The 17265-nt window shown below is 35.3% G+C and overlaps 1 pseudogene; it reads left to right on the top strand.

Moving 5' to 3' along the window:
- The first annotated feature begins 13270 nt into the window (after positions 1–13270).
- Positions 13271–17035, top strand: LOC110940429 (annotated as a pseudogene).
- The last annotated feature ends 230 nt before the right edge of the window (positions 17036–17265 follow it).

Here is a 17265-nt window from a genome sequence, read left to right on the forward strand (position 1 = left end):
GATGGTCCCCCCCATCTGCGGGTCTTCTTCTTGGAGTGGCGGATAGTGGCTGCCACTCGAAGGCAGAGGAGTACTGATGCGGACTCCTCCTCGCACGGACATCTGCGTGTTTGATCTTTTTCGCCTTGGTGGTTCCGAAGGCGCTTGCTGTACTGGTGGTAGTGGTGGCGGAGTGACTGCCACAAATCGAGAATCCACTGAAGGATCCTGATGCTGCTGCTGGTGGTGGTATGGAGACGAGTGCTCAGAGGGTGTAAAATACCACTCTATCTGGTTGAACCTCGCCTCGTAGCTATCCGGACCGTGGTAAGGTGATCCATGAAATGAGGACCCATCCGAGATTTCGAAGGGATGGTTTGGGGTCCCGGTTGCAGTCTCCACGGGATCCGTATCCTCATCCATGTCGTTGCCACCCGAAAAGTGATCTTCGGGTCCTAGTGGGTTGAAACCCACAGGTTCTTGAATGTAATTAGCCGGGTTGAACCGGCTCTGGAAGGCGGGAGTGGGGTCGCCGAAAGAGTGGTGTGAGTTTGATCGCAGAAGTGGTATGAAGGATGCTTGGGGGTTGTTGGGCTCGTTTTCGGACTGAGGCCCAAAGGAATGTAGGTAGGATGGTGAGGAGCTTAGGGAGACGAATCGCCTCCCGGGTTCAACATAAGTCCTCCACGGCTCTTGAGGACTCGTGCTCATAGTGATCGAGGGTGTACGCCGGTGAGAAGGCCCGGCTTCATGGTCATGGCCCGTCATGGGGGCCTTGCCTCTTCCTCCTCTGTGTCGTGGCGGCATTGTCAAACCTGTCAGCAAAACAAAAATAACCAACAAGAATATATAAATAAAATAAAGACAAAACAAAACAAAACAGATTTTGTCCTATGTTCTTCGTCTAGACTCGGAACTCGAGGAATGTGCATTTGTATAACTGAGATTAAACATAAAAGGCTGGTGTTTAATTCCCTCAGTGTTGGCTCTGATACCAACCTGTCACACCCCTATTTTCGACGTGTCACCGGTGGGCCCGGTGGGGGTATCGTGACGTAGTTGATATCGTCATAGTCAAACAACACAATATTTAAATGCACAGCGGAAGCAAAAAGATAGATTTATTTCAACCAAATAAAATTGTAATATCAAGTATCACAACAGTTGAAACAGATCCACAGGCGGATCAAAAGAAAAATGAAACTTGTTCAACAGATTTAATTGCATCCAAGCTTGCGAGACTCTAAATGATGCTAAGGAGAGGCCAGCCTATTACGCGTAGTACCTGCACTTAACCCTCTTGGGAAAATACGTCAGTTTACACTGGTAAAAACAATTTAACTGACTCATTTTGAAAAGGTTTAAAATTGATTTGAATGCACATGGCACAAAATATTTTTATAACTTGGGATAATTATTTGAATATAAACTTGTAAAAGATTTACATGTTCCTTATGCGTTCATTAGCCCGGGTCTACACCGGGTTAAAGATCAATAGACACACCACATGATATAATCCCGCAGCGGTTTAACCCAACCGGCAGTTATACCTTAATATTTATGCACAACGGGTGTACGCCTACACCCGGATGCTTAGGTCGGGGCCATTTCGTAGAATGACGCCAAGGATATCCGGGACATGGTCATTAATCCCCCAAAGGCTTTAAGCAAACAAAACAATTTAAACGGGTCATTTCAATGATTTAACCTACATTTGATTAAAGATTCAATGCCCGACCAAGCGGTATTTTATATACCGTACCCCAAGCTCGTATAGGGAAAATAAGTTAAAAGTATTTACCTGAGCAAGTATAGTCACAACAAGCAAGTGCAAATAGCTTTTACTGGGTCTCCTATTCTGGAAAGAAGGTTTATAATAACCTATTAGAATCCTAACGGGTCTTTAACTTAGCCTAAGCTTAGACCGGTTAGTTTTAAAGGAAGAATACGGTTTAAACGCGTGATTAAGCGAAGACCGTCTTAGAATGTGGTTTTGACCCGACAAGCTTGTATGCTTGTTTAATATGGGTAACTTAAACACATTTTGGATTTTGAGACAAAAATGATATGGTTTGACCCGTTTCGGCTAATATGTGTAAACTAGTTACATAAGCCGATCCGAACGCAAAAAGTGCGTAACGAGTAACCATAAGAGTCATATACAAGTTTCCTAAGTTAATATTCCTTAAATATGTTGTGACATCATTAAGATGTCTTCTATTATGCCCAAAATGATTTTAAACACAAACTATGCCCCGTAAGGGCATTTTGGTCATTTTAAAGGGTATAAAAGAGTTTAAATAATAACCTGAGTTACAGGTCTGATTAAATCAGTAAATATACTTAATTTGATAAGTCATATCAGTAGGGTATCATATATATATATATATATATATATATATGAAATTTATTAAATTTAACCATACTATGCACCGTATGAGCATTTTGGTAATTTCACATAAGCCTAAAAGGTCAAAACTGGAATTCTGAACTTGAGACTTTTGCCTACTGTTATGATATTGAATTTTACTGAAAAATATCAGTAGGCATCAACCTTTATATATATAAACTAGTCTTGATACATACTATGCGTTAAAAACGCTTAAAAAGGCGATTTGGAGCCATTTCCGGGTTTTGTATAGAAAGCTAATATTTTTAATATTCCAGAAGGCTCAAAATAACTTATTTAACATATTGAATCAGTTGAAAAAGGTTTGGGGTCAATAGGATTTATAAAACTCATTTTATAGCTCAAAGGGGTAAAACCGGCATTAACCGAAATAAGCTTAGAACTCTAAGTTATGCTCAGCCTAAAAATAAATAAAAATCTCTAAAAATCCCAAAATATTATTTTATATCACTAGGTATAAAGTTTGATATTAAAATTTGGGTTTAGATATGTTATATGCTAATTATGCCATTAAATTACTAAAAAGTTTCTTATTTATGCTAATGAGCATAACTTGTATTCTAGACCTCAAACTGATATCAAATTTTGGCTACAAGTTTATAAATCTGTAGCAAATGTTCCTTCTCTTTTATTTTTTCAAAAATCACATTTTAAGGTGGAAAGGGCATATTAGTCAACATTTAGGCAATTAACGGAAACTTGCATAAAAATAAGACAACTAATGAACCAAGCCGTATAATCACAGAGGGTTATACTAACATGTAATTAGGTCCAAAAGAAGCTCTAAGGCAATCCTAAACTTGGCTTAAACGGGTCAGAACTGAAAGTCAAAGTATAAGTCAAACTATGCGACTTTCGGTCCCAAACCGAGCCTAAACTGAAAATTGTCGGGTTGAACATGTTTAGACATGTTCTTACATTAATTACCAAGTTATATTAATGATAAAACAGGTTGTATGGATCCTACATTGCTAATTATGTATTTATTTGAAATAAAGCTTTCTGTTGACTTTTTGTAATTAGCTTTGACCCGACAATTGACATAGTTAAAGTGGGAATCAGAGAATACCCTTTCAAGGGTTTATTACCCACATAATTACCTACTTATAGGTATTTTTAATTCGAGATTTGACTGGATAATTATTGAGTAATCTCGAAGTCAAACCTTAATTACGACGGTTTGACTTTTAGCTAATTAACTAAGCTAAACTGAATTAGAAAGGGTTAAGGACACTTACAAAGGTCCTTAGTAGGATTAGGAATCTTAAGAAGACTTGTTGCTGATCAGAGGAGCTCCAGAAAGGTCTTGAATAAATTTCCAAGTGAGCAAGTGAGCTTGTTGCAACTTGTTCTTCTTATATATTGAACCCAAATGCACAAGATCATGCCAAACTAGTCTACATGAGTTGCAAGATCATCCCAGGTGTCCCTATGATGCCAAAACCAGTTGCAGGAGCCTCAGTATTCGAATACCACTCATGTAAGGCGGTGCAACAGGCTGAACAGGCAGCTGTCCATTTCTGCTGCCAGCGACAGCCTTACGGACCGTAAGTGATCTCCTTGCGGTCCGTAAGCTTCTCTTTACGGATCGTAAGCCTTAGCTCTTACGGTCCGTAACCGATGACCAGAGACAAAATTTTTGCAAACTCTTAGGCTTTGTCCATACTTTTCTAACAAGTCCAAAACTTATGCTTCTTTACAGTAAAGGGGACCAAGTTCTCAGCCCTTGCATGCCGTGCATGTACTTACACACCTTGGCTCATTGTGGAAGGTTTTCAAATGTCGGAAATGCCGAGAATTCACATTGGATCCTTATGGAGTTTTGGTCATGCATTCTAATTCAAGTTCAATTCTTTTGTATCAAGAATTTTAAATTCCTGAATGTAGTGGTAACATTTTAAAGAATTTAATTCCCTTATAAAAATGGAATTTATTTATTTAGGAATAATCGGCTAAATATATTAGATGTTTATCATAATGATTTAAGGTCTTGGGATTTATAACTTGGGTCGTTCAGAGGTATTTTAATAACATGACGCCCATTTTAAATCCTACCATACATCCTTTATTTGATCCGGGTTCCTGACACGTTTGTCTTACATGACACGTGTCTTTATTTCATTGGGTAAGACTTTTACGAGGTGTTGCATCCTCACCCCCTTAAAAGAAATCTCGACCTCGAGATTTACTAAAACAAATGAGGGTATTTTTCCTTCATGGTGGATTCTAACTCCCACGTATATTCGGGGCCTCTGCGGGCATCCCATTTTACCTTGACAATAGGCACAAGCTTTCTTCGAAGCTTCTTTACCTGTCGATCCTCAATCGATAAAGGTTTTTCCACAAATTTTAAGCTCTCATCTATGTGCGCATCTGTCTGTGGTATGACTAGCGATTTATCAGCTAGACATTTCTTCAGATTGCAGACGTGGAATACATTGTGAGTACCACTGAGCGCTTCAGGTAAGTTTAACTTATAAGCCACTGTTCCTACGCATTCGATGATCTCAAATGGTCCTATATATCTCGGGCTTAACTTACCTTTCTTACCAAATCGCATCACCCCTTTCCAGGGTGACACTTTAAGCAGGACTTTATCACCAACCTCAAACTTTAGAGGTTTTTGCCTTTTATCAGCATAGCTTTTCTGCCTATCCCTGGCAGCTTTCAGGCGGTCACGAATCTGGACAATCTTGTCCGTCGTCTCAAAGACTATTTCAGGACCTGATAATTGAGTTTCCCCTACTTCTGCCCAACAAATAGGCGTTCTGCATTTCCTACCATATAATGCCTCAAAAGGCGCAGCCTGAATGCTGGTATGGTAGCTAATGTTATATGAGAACTCGACCAATGGCAGATGCTTATCCCAACTACCACCTAAGTCAATTACACATGCACGTAGCATGTCTTCCAGAGTCTGGATGGTACGCTCACTCTGCCCATCCGTCTGAGGATGGTAAGCGGTGCTAAAATTTAAATGTGTGCCCAAAGACTGTTGGAAACTTTTCCAAAAATGAGATGTGTATCTAGTATCCGTATAAGAGATAATAGATACTGGTATGCCATGTAAGGATACAATCTTATCTACGTACAATTGGGCTAACATGTTGGAGCTATAAGATGTTTATCATAACGATTTAAGGTCTTAGGATTTATAACTTGAATGTAGTGGTAACATTTTAAAGAATTTAATTCCTTTCTAATTCAAGTTCAGTTCTTTTATATCAAGAATTTTAAATTCCTGAATGTAGTGGTAACATTTTAAAGACTTTAATTCCCTTATAAAAATGGAATTTATTTATTTAGGAATAACCGGCTAAAATAAATTAGATGTTTATCATAACGATTTAAGGTCTTGGGATTTATAACTTGGGTCGTTTAGAGGTATTTTAATAACATGACGCCCTTTTTAAATCCTACCATACATCCTTTATTTGATCCGGGTTCCTGACACGTTTGTCTTACATGACACGTGTCTTTATTTCATTGGGTAAGACTTTTACGAGGTGTTACACTAATATTGGTAATGTAAAAAGTATTATATTACGGATGGTATTGTAAATGAAAGTGCAATTGTCTAATACTGGTAATGTATTACGGAATTTGTCAAATAAATGATACATATGCACATGTGTATCGTGTGTATCGTGTGACAACTGGCACAAAACCGGTAATTTCTGTACAGTTTAATTATTAATAAATATATGCAATTATGTGCTTAATTGTCAACATTGTCTAATTTCATGCTATACATGTGAATTCATCCACGTTTTATACTTCAAATATTGCTTTATGCATTACTTTAGCGTTGCGTCAGAAAGACTAGTAAACTCACCGATAAGACACACTGTGTCAGCAGTTTTGCAGAAAACAATCAGACAATAGAATTGGGTCCTAGGAGTAGGTCCAACGTCTAAAATACATTAAAACCCAAGTGTGGATACAAGGATTAACATATAAACTTTCCGGAACCTAAACTATGCACTAAAAAGCACCCGAAACTTATCTAAAATGCTGAAATTAGCATAATTCAGCAACAATTCAGCTATAATCAGCTTGTAAGCACATTAATATCATGTAGAATTTATGTTTATTGTCCAAAATAACTTACAAAGTGTTAGGAATAAAAACTGCCACAAAAAGTGCTTCATACCTAGTGAAACTGCGTAATTCAGCACTTTAACGAACCGTAACAAACCGAACAACCAGACAATAACCTGGACATCAAAATTTGACTAGAAGTAATGTTTTTACGATATTAAGCTAGTATTAATGCTAGAACACTTTAAAACTCATAAAAACACCTACACACACTTAAACATACTTAAACCTTCTAGTTTACACTTTAAACCTTCAACTTCCAAAATTTTACATTTTACCCCCCTCCCCTTCACCAAATCCAGTCCCTATGGGTCCCACATAAAGGTTTTAGTCAATGTTTTAAAAACCGGTATTTTAATCGTACCGGATTGGGCTTAAAAATGGTTTAACCGGTTGAACCGGGTTGTACCGGGTGGTTCAACCGGATTGACTAGTTAACTCTATAATTTTATAAATTACGAGAAGCAACGGCACTACTCCTATCTGATTTTGATCTATAACTTGATTGAACATGTGTCTCAGTTGGGTTATCTTCCATAATCTACATAACAAGAAACTTATTTAAAAAAAAAAACATATCACTGTATATATAAAAAACTCATAAACATCTTAATATTCCATCAATTCCATATTAACCTTGCACGTTTGATATGTTTTTAAAAGAATAAATCAATTAAAACCTACATATTAAACCAACCTACATCTTAATATTCTATTAATAAACCTACACGTTGGATATGCTTTTCAATATTCCATTAATTCCATTAAATACATTAAATCAAGTTTGAAAGCATAAATCATATTAAAACCAATACATTAAAATCTAGACATTAAACCTGCATCTTTGAAATACTTACCAGTTCAAATGAGGGAAAGGAGTAAGTGTAGAGTTGAAGAAGATGAAGGGATGAACTATCGACTAAATGAATGGTGGTTTGAATTTTGATCGACTATTGAGTATGCCAAAGAAGATAAAAATGCCGTTAGGTTAATATTATGGGTAAATTCATTGGGCTGAAAATTGTAAAAAAAAAAAACCAAAAACTTACATTGGGCCGGTACGGTACACCGGTTCATACCGGTATTTCATAACTTACCGGCGGTTTAAATTGAATGCCGTTTCAAGGAATTACCGGCCAGTTTCGTACCGCCTGAACATCCGGTATCAGGTATTACCGGTATTACCGGCCGGTATATACCGGTTTTTAAAACATTGGTTTTAGTTGATTTTATTTGATTTCCTTAGATTTTATTAGATTTTAAGTTGGGGAATATTCCAAGAATTATACCATGAAGAGATTTGGAAGATCTTTATAAAATCTAAACTAATCACACTCACATTCACTTCATCATCTTCCCCTTGTGCTCTCCTTGGTCTCGGCTCACTTCACCCACACATAACCCACCATTTTCAACCTCCAACCTAGCAATCCAAGGCCATTAGAAGATGTAAGAAGCTCATTTAGGAAGGTGTATGGTGCTAGAACTTGAAGGACCACCTTGTGGAGCTTTTAACCTCTCATTTTCTTCCTTGTTCATCATCCTCATTTTTGTGCCACTTTCCTAGCCATTAGAGCTAGTAGTAAGCTTCTTGATCACTAATTTATGTCATGTTTATGTTATGTACAAGTTTCACCATCTAAACTACTTAACTTCTAATGTTAGAAATGAAAAGATCTAACATATTCATGAAGAAAATAAGTGATTACATGAAATTTTAGTGTATGTATTGATGTTTTGATGTTGTATCTTGTATTTATGGTTAGATCTAGTATGTTAAAGCTTGGATCTACCAAGTTTAAGCATGGATTTTGAAGGATCCATGGTTAAACTTGAAGATGAACATGTGAAGCATAATGTGAACTTGAAATAGGAATTTTTACACATAAACTTGTAATCTTAAAGTAATAAAGTATGTGTTAAACTAATTTTTGAAACTAATATCTATGAAAAGTTTGTTAAAAGTTTAACACAAAGCTTGTTTATAAAAGATATAAAGATATTAAGCATGGGTCTTGAAAGATCCATGGTTAAACATGATGTTAAAAAATAATGATCCTTCTAATAAACATAAAAGTGTTTTTAGAACATGATTTACAAACTTTAAAGACCATTAAACTCATGGATGAGTTGGTTAATAAAATAAAGTTTCACATAAGTTTGTTTAAAATATTCAAGAACACTTATTTTTGAAAAGATCATAACATGTTAAGTGTACATCTAAAAGACTACACATTTTTAACAAGAGACAAGTTCACCATGATGTTTCATATGAAGAAGTTAGTGTTTATTGTTGATGATTGTTGTTGGAAAATTGTTTTGATGTTGAAAAGAAAATAAACACATGTTTTGAAAACATGGGAAACCTCCATTTTTAGGGGAAACTATGTCAAAATTTTTATAAAATTTTGACACTTAGAAAAATATAAGTTTTGGTGAAACTTATTCCCTAAAACTATTTACTAAGGTTTCCCTAATTTTTGTAAGAAACTACAAGTTAAGAAATGATTATTTCTTCAAGATAAAGTTTAATATTAAGTATGTATATTTTTGAGGAAAATACATACATATATATATATATATATATATATATATATATATATATTGTGATTGCCAAATTTTATGCTAAGTGTATATTATGTGTATCATATGTAATAGTGTATTAGGAACTTGAAAATACACATACAACTACATGAGAATACATAAGTATACAAGTATACAAAAATCAGGTGAATAACGAGAATGATTATATATATTTTATAGCATGACAAAATATATAAATTTCTTACAAGTCTTAAAAATATATTATTTTTAAGAAATCTAATTCCGAAAAGTAATAGAAATCAAAGTATTGATTTTTGGTGAGAAATACAAAATACACAAGTACTTAAATAAAATACAAGTATACTTTCCTAAGAATACTTGTACCAAAATAATATTGAGGATATTATTTTACGAAATACTTATATTTATTTTTGGGAAAATAATATAAGTAACATACATGAAAAGTAAAAAATATAAATTATTTTTAAAATCTATTACCTTAAAAAGGGACTACATGAATGAATATATATATATATATATATTTGAGAAGTAAAATATATATTTACAAAAATGCATTTCATACATAAAGTGCAAAGGCATGACAAACGGGCGAGACCCGACAAACAAGGGCATAACCCTCACAAAGATTGAACATACAAAGAACATATACATAAACAAAAGATGGTGACTTGTACTTGTGTGATACAAGTCTAGTGACTAACATACATAGAATATGTATAAGTCACGACGTTACAAAACCAACCGGTGAAGTTTACGGCGTAGGATACGCAAATTGTGAGTTCATGTCCCCACTTTTAAACTTTTACTTGTTTTCTAAACTTTGGGAAAATACATGTGTTATGGTATGTTGAATACAAAACTAAGGAATGATACTTTAGATCATGTCACGAATAGGATGCCATAAGCACCATTAATCAGTTACATACCAAGACCACGGAACAAAAGGTTAGATCTAATGGGTTTCAGGCAACCACACTCTTGGCCACTCTTTTACCAAGCAGTGCTTTTGTGTCTCTAGTCGTGAATCGACAGTCATGGAATCGACAACTAAAAATGCCTATGGTTTGGATGCTTCCTATGTCGTGTCACATGTTAATGGCCTTGCAAACCATTAGCGATCTCGATTTCCTTACATTTACAGAAGTACATATTTCAGTACAGTTACGTACCATGTTTTCTACAACGAATGCTTAAATGTTTATACAAAAACTGCATGAACTCACACCAACATTATGTTGACGATTTTCCAAAACTTACATGTATTTCAGGAAACAAGTTGGATCTTGGGCGCTGGTGTTATTTTCAAGACGTAAATTTCAAGTTTAGATGTCATCCACTTTTGTTAGTATCGTAACTTGAGGGTTTTGGTTGAAACTTAAATGACTTGTGTTGTAATATTTCAAACCTTTGAATGGATGAACATCATTTTGATCATATTGTTGTTTATTGTAATCGAATGCAATGAGAACCGATTAAGTCACACGCATACGCTTCCGCAAAAGTCAGGGTGTGACACATCGATAATTGTTCCTTGAAATTTTTTTAGGACGAAATATAGCGATATTTTAAAGGAAAATTGGTATTTAATAAACCAACCTTTGCCCAGTTGGTAAATAATAATCCAACCTACAAAATTGGTATATAATAATCCTACTTATCAACATGTTGGTACTCAATGAACTTCTGTTAGTTTTTTTTAACTGAAGTTAGTTTTTAAGCTTTATTTATTACACAAACAGTCCCTGTAGTTGTAATTTACTAGTTTTAACTATGAGTTAATAGCCAAAATGGTCCCTGAGGTTAATAGCCACAGCACCGCCACCACCGCCACCGCACCGCCGCCACCACCACCACCGCCACAGCACCCGTTTCCCTACATAACTCAGATCTGAGTTAAACAATATTAACCACAACAAATCAATACCATCTTCAATCATCAGAAGATAAAAGGAACCGAAGGGGGGTATGTTTACCGGAAGATTTTGACGGAGCCAAGCTCCACCGCCGCTGTCACTGCCGGCCGCCGCTGCTCACCTCCGCCGCCGCCGCCCTCCTCTCTTCTCAGCCTCTCTCTCTCTCGCCTCTCAGTCTCTTTCTCTCCCGTTTTTCTCTGTGTCGCACCGCCTCACCATATACCACCATCTGGTGGTGGCAGTTGTCAATCGGAAATTGGAGGGGGGGGGGGTGTCGCTCATCGGAGGGGACCACCGGCAGACAAAGAATCGAGAGGAGGGAATGAAGATTGAGGGTTGTTCTTTGTTGCTTGTGAAAGTAATCGAGAGAAAGAGAGGAGATAGGGTTTTGTTTGTGAGATGAAGAAGATAAAGTTTGTGTGTGTATGTACAATATGCAGACAAAGAAAACTAAGGATTTTCTAGTTGAGAAGATTACTTCTCTGTGTTTGTTTGTGAATGAGACTAAAAGGCATTTATGTATAGAGATATTGAGATCTCTCAAGAGATCTTGTAAATCTAATGTCGCGTTAATCGCTTGTTAATCACGAAATTAAGGGTCGTAAATTACCGCGTTAATCGTGGTGGTGGCGGTGCTGTGGCGGTGGTGGTGGCGGTGGTGGTGGTGGCGGTGCGGTGGCGGTGGCGGTGGTGGCGGTGCTGTGGCTATTAACCTCAGGGACCATTTTGGCTATTAACTCATAGTTAAAACTAGTAAATTACAACTACAGGGACTGTTTGTGTAATAAATAAAACTTAAAAACTAACTTCAGTTAAAAAAAACTAACAGAAGTTCATTGAGTACCAACATGTTGATAGGTAGGATTATTATATACCAATTCTGTAGGTTGGATTATTATTTACCAACTGGGCAAAGGTTGGTTTATTAAATACCAATTTTCCTATTTTAAAAACCAATATTAAAAAAATTGTGTGTTATTTAGATTTTTTTGGTTGTGTTCACATTGGTTCTCGCAATAAAGGGTGGTTCCTAATAGATCCTTATCCTATATATCTCGCAATAAAGGGTGGTTCCTAACAGATCCTTATCCTATATATATATATATATATATGTATATATATATATATATGAGAAGGATCCGTTAAGAACCACCCTTTTATTGCGAGAACCAAGTGTGAACACAACAAAAAAATACCTAAAAAATCAATAACCACTCAAAAAAAAATTTACTATTTTTTTTAAATCGCTGTATTTCGTCACAAAAAAAACCAAAATAAAAAAAAATCGAGTAACAATTATCCATGCACATGTATCATTTCTTTGACAAATTCCGTAATACATTACTAATATCAGACAATTGCACTTTCATTTACACTACCATTCATAATACACTACTTTTTACATTAACGATATTACAAATGCACATGTGCATCTATATGTATGAACTTGTTATAAGATTAATAACACTAGAAATGCACATGTGCATCTATATGTATGAACATGTTATAACGTGTTTTGGTAACCACTTTGAATACAGCTTCCCTTTCATCTATCATACCATCCATAATAGACTACCATTACATCCTACCATCCGTAATAAAATACCATTGCCACCTACCATCCATAATACAATACTATTACCAATATTTCACTTTATTACATGTACATCAACACCCTTTATACTATCCAAACAACATATTACATCATAAAGTAACAAATATAATCAAACCATCAATCACTAGATATAACTAACTAAAACACATGTATATGGGCCTACTTCATCATTTAAAATCACAAACTTTTTGTACCAAAACACGTTATATGATGGTTATACATAATGATGCACATGTGCATTCTTAATATTGGTAATGTAAAAATTAGTGTATTGCGGATTGTAATGTAAATGAAAGTGCATTTTTCTACTACTGGTAATATATTACGGAATTTGTCCAAGAAATGATACATATGCACATCTGCATCCGTAACTGTTACTCAAAATATTTTTTTTATTTTGGTAACGAAATATAGCGAATTTTATTAGAAAAATATTAAAAAAAAATTGTGTGTTTTTTGGATTTTTTAAGTAATTTTTTTATGTTCACATTGGTTATCGCGGTTCTCGCAATAATGATGATTTTCAAATAAACCTTACCCTATATATATATATATATATATATATATATATATTATAAAGCATATTTGAAGGACGACTTAAGGTAATTTGCCACTTTACTTAAAACACCTTTAAAGCATAATATAAAAGTGTTTAAAGCACCAGAAATAAAAATAGACATCACTTTCCAGTTATACCCTCTCACTCAAACAAATGAAATGCGCGTGGCCAACAAAACCCCCAAATCCCATTTCAAATTTCAAACCTACAGTCCCTTTCCATTCCATTCTCTCTCTCTCTCAAACATTATGGATCTGGGAAATTTCTTTGCGTGATTCACCATAAGCCACTACTCTGGAGGAGGGCTGGCCACTGTTTCGCAGGTATAGCGGAGCCTGGGCTGCGACAGGCGGAGAGGGGTTGACACATGTAGAGCGGTTCCGGACACCTTCCCTCAGATGGTTGACATATTCTTCACAAACAGGTTTTAAGCATAGATCTTCTTGTGAGTGCTCTTTATTTACAGTTCCCTCTTTTTTAGGGTTTTTGATTTTGGAGATAAATTATGAATCATTTTGTGTGATGGATAAGTTACAGTGGGAGAAACAGAAAGATACTGGGATTTATCTACGTGTTGGTAGGAGGGTTGTAAACGAACAAGACTCTCATCATCCATTCCTTTCTGGTCATGCTTTATCTCCTCAGTGTATAAACAGGTAAAAAGTAGTTAATTTTTTTTTGTTATTTTCTTTGAGTATCCCACTTGATTTTGTGTTTTTATTTACCTATATTTAGCTAAAAGTGCTCTTAATATCATGTTTTTTATGAAAACATGAGTAAAGTTATTAATTTGATGTTTTAATGTTTTTTTTAAACTCTTGTTAAGTTTCAGTCCAGGAATCAGAAGATTAATTTGACCTCGGTTAATCGGCCGGATTGTGTGGTGATTTTTGATATTGAAAGGAAGAGTTCTGTGATTCTGGAAGCTACTAGGTTGCAGATTCCTATTGTAGGGTTAGTGTTGTCATTTTGTGTTGTTAATGAATTATGGATTATGGATTATGATGAATGTTTGAATTATGATGAATGTTTGAGTTAATATTTTTTTTATTCTTTTTATATTTTTTGAACAAGTTGTTTGACTTTATTTAGGGTAAAATGGGTAAAATCAAACAGTTATATACTCAAATGGGTCGAAATGTAAGGTCAGTATTATTAATTCGTAGGATCTCTCTCTCTCTCTCTCTCTCTCCGATTTGGATCTTTTGTGATAGATTAGAATGTAGCTTGACTAATAATTTGTTCTTGACATGAATGTTTTGGCTAAGCCAAAGAGAGTTTGACCTTAAGGATTGATATGATACCGTAGGTGAGCGAAACAGTCTTCCTGATTTTCTTATTGCACAACCTAATTTGCTTTTTCAGCTGGTCACTATGCCGAATCTATCTGTCCTACAAGAACATGATGTTCCAACTTACAGTGATTTGCCCGGTTGATGAAAAATCCCAGATCTACCACTCATAAGGCCCTGTACTTTAAAATGGTTGAGCCGCCCCTGAATCGTTTATAGGTTCGTATCCCTTCTATTTTTTTCAAAATTGGGTTTATGTGGCGGGTTAGGGTTATATTGAGAATCATAGTAATCTGTAAACTTTTAAACATTTGAGTTTTATAGATACATGGCAGTCTATTAATGCTAAACTGAAGACCATAGGCTGCATAATCTTATATTCTTCTGACTACATGAAGATTTTTATTATGGGTTACATTTTAATTTTGTTACTGCCGTGTTTGAATCTAAATACCATGTTAGCAAAGAGGACCAAGAAAATGTTTTTTCAATGCTTGCAGCTGTGTTATGGCTTGGAAATGTAACATTTCAAGCTGTTGACGGCAACAATCATGTGGCACCTATGATTGATGAAGGTAATTTTCAGCTATTGACGGCAAAATCTTGGTCAACCACCTGTTAATGCCATATATTTTGACTTGATAAATAAAATTTTGGTTTACAGCTCTTCTTCTAACTGTTGCTAATGAAATTGCTTGGGTGTGAGGCTGAGAATCTACAGACCGCTTTATCCACTCGGAAAATGACTGTTAAGAATGAAAACATAATCAAAAGGCTAAATCTAACTCAGGTAGGTACGATAAATAATAAGATATATCAGATATGATAGTCATATAACAATAAGAACAATTAATATTTTATCACTGAAAAACCTTCATGATTCAGGCAATGGACTCACGTGACGCATTGGCAAAATTATTATATTCTTGTCTGTTTGATTGGCTGGTGGAACAGATCACTTTCTGCAGGGAAACGTCTGTCTGGGAAGATCCATCAGCATTCTTGATATTTATGGATCCGAATCATTTGACGTATGTCTTATGTTTTCTTGTTTCGTTTTCATCACAGCTTATATCAAAATGTTGACCTTCTTTCTTTTGACTTTTCTAGGTAAATATTTTAGAGTAGTTCTGCATTAATTATGCAAATGAGAGATTAATCATCATTTATTCAAGCTAGAACAGGAGGTAGTCCTGCTTAGATAACAGATCATCATATATTTTTCATAAAAGCAAGTGCTTACATCATAGTTGTTAATAGCGATGCTCTGCTCGCTATAACAGCGTAGCGAAGTGGGAACTTCCTACGCCTAAAAAGCGATGAAATAGCGATAAAGTAGGTTTTTTCTTTTGGATTGATACTATCATTTTTTTAGCATATTATGAATTTACATCGAGATAGATGGTAAACAGGCAACAACTGTGCCGCTATTTCATCGCTATAGCTACGTAGCATATAGGTAGTTTGTCGTTATTCGCAATTAACAACTATGGCTTACATCTACTTAAATCTGTTATTTACTTGTTAGGAATATATCCAAGATTGCATTGACTGGGCAAAGGTTGACTTTGAGGACAATCAAGCTTGTCTCAGTCTTTTTGAGAAGGTTATTCAGTTTTTCACATGGAAATTTCTTTTTTTGGATGTCCCATATTGGTTGTGGACGTAATCCGATGTTTTTAATCTTAACAACAACCATTAGGATTACTATCCCTACCTATTAGATGAAGAAACCACATTTCCAAATACGACAGATATGTCATTTGCCAACAAGCTAAAGCAACACTTGAATGATAATCCGTGTTTTGGAGTGGAGGAGAACGAGGCAAAGTGTTCACATTTCATCATTATGCTGGGGAAGCATGCACAATGCACTCTTTCCGGATTATTTTTTTAAAGCTTTTATGTGTGTTTTTTGCTATCTACATGGTATGTTTTCATTTGTACCTCTCAGGTAAAATATGACACAACCGGGTTTTTGGAGAAAACCCGTGATTTATTGCATTCGGTTGCCATTCAACATCTCTCTTCTTACACATGCAAACTTCCTCAGAATTTTGCTTCCAGTATGCTTTCTTTGACTGAGAAGCCTACAGTTGGTTCACTAAATAAATCAGGTGGTGCGGATTCCCAGAAGCTTAGTGTCACGTTAAAGTTTAGGGTACGCCCTTTCCCATTTTGACCCGTCTACTGTAGCGTGTTTTTTTTTTTTGTGTGTGTTTTTGTTCTAGATTCCACTTTTGAAAGTTGTATTGCTTTTCATTGTTTTCAGGGCTAATTATTCCAACTAATGCAACATTTGGGGAACACAAGGTTACATTTCATACGTTGCATTAAGCCAAATAATTCACACGCGTCTGGAATTTATGATCAACAACTTGTACTTCAGCAGCTAAAATGTTGTGGTGTTTTAGAAGTCGTTCGAATATCAAGATTTGGATTTTCAACAAGAATGACCCATCAAAAATTCGCAAGAACTTTTATGGTGTTTTCTTTTAAAAGTATTCATAGTAATAATAGGTGTTTTTTATTTGTATTTATAGTGAATCCGTAGTTAATCTTACAAAATACAAATTATATTGGATAAAACTCAGTTTCTAATAAAGTTTAGAGTTAAATACGTTTTTCATCCCTGTGGTTTGTCAAAAATCACTATTCAGTCCATTAGTTTAAAAATTGTCATTTCAGTCCCTGTGGTTTCACCTTTGTAATTATTACAGTCCACCTACTTAAAACCGCCTAATTTACAGTTACGTTTTTAAGGAAATGCCTAAAATACCCTCTGTTAACAAGCTAACTATATATAAACAACCACGTTTTATCCGTTGAGG

This window comes from Helianthus annuus, chromosome 5, assembly GCF_002127325.2.
Source record: "Helianthus annuus cultivar XRQ/B chromosome 5, HanXRQr2.0-SUNRISE, whole genome shotgun sequence".
In the NCBI taxonomy this organism is placed as follows: Eukaryota; Viridiplantae; Streptophyta; class Magnoliopsida; order Asterales; family Asteraceae; genus Helianthus; species Helianthus annuus.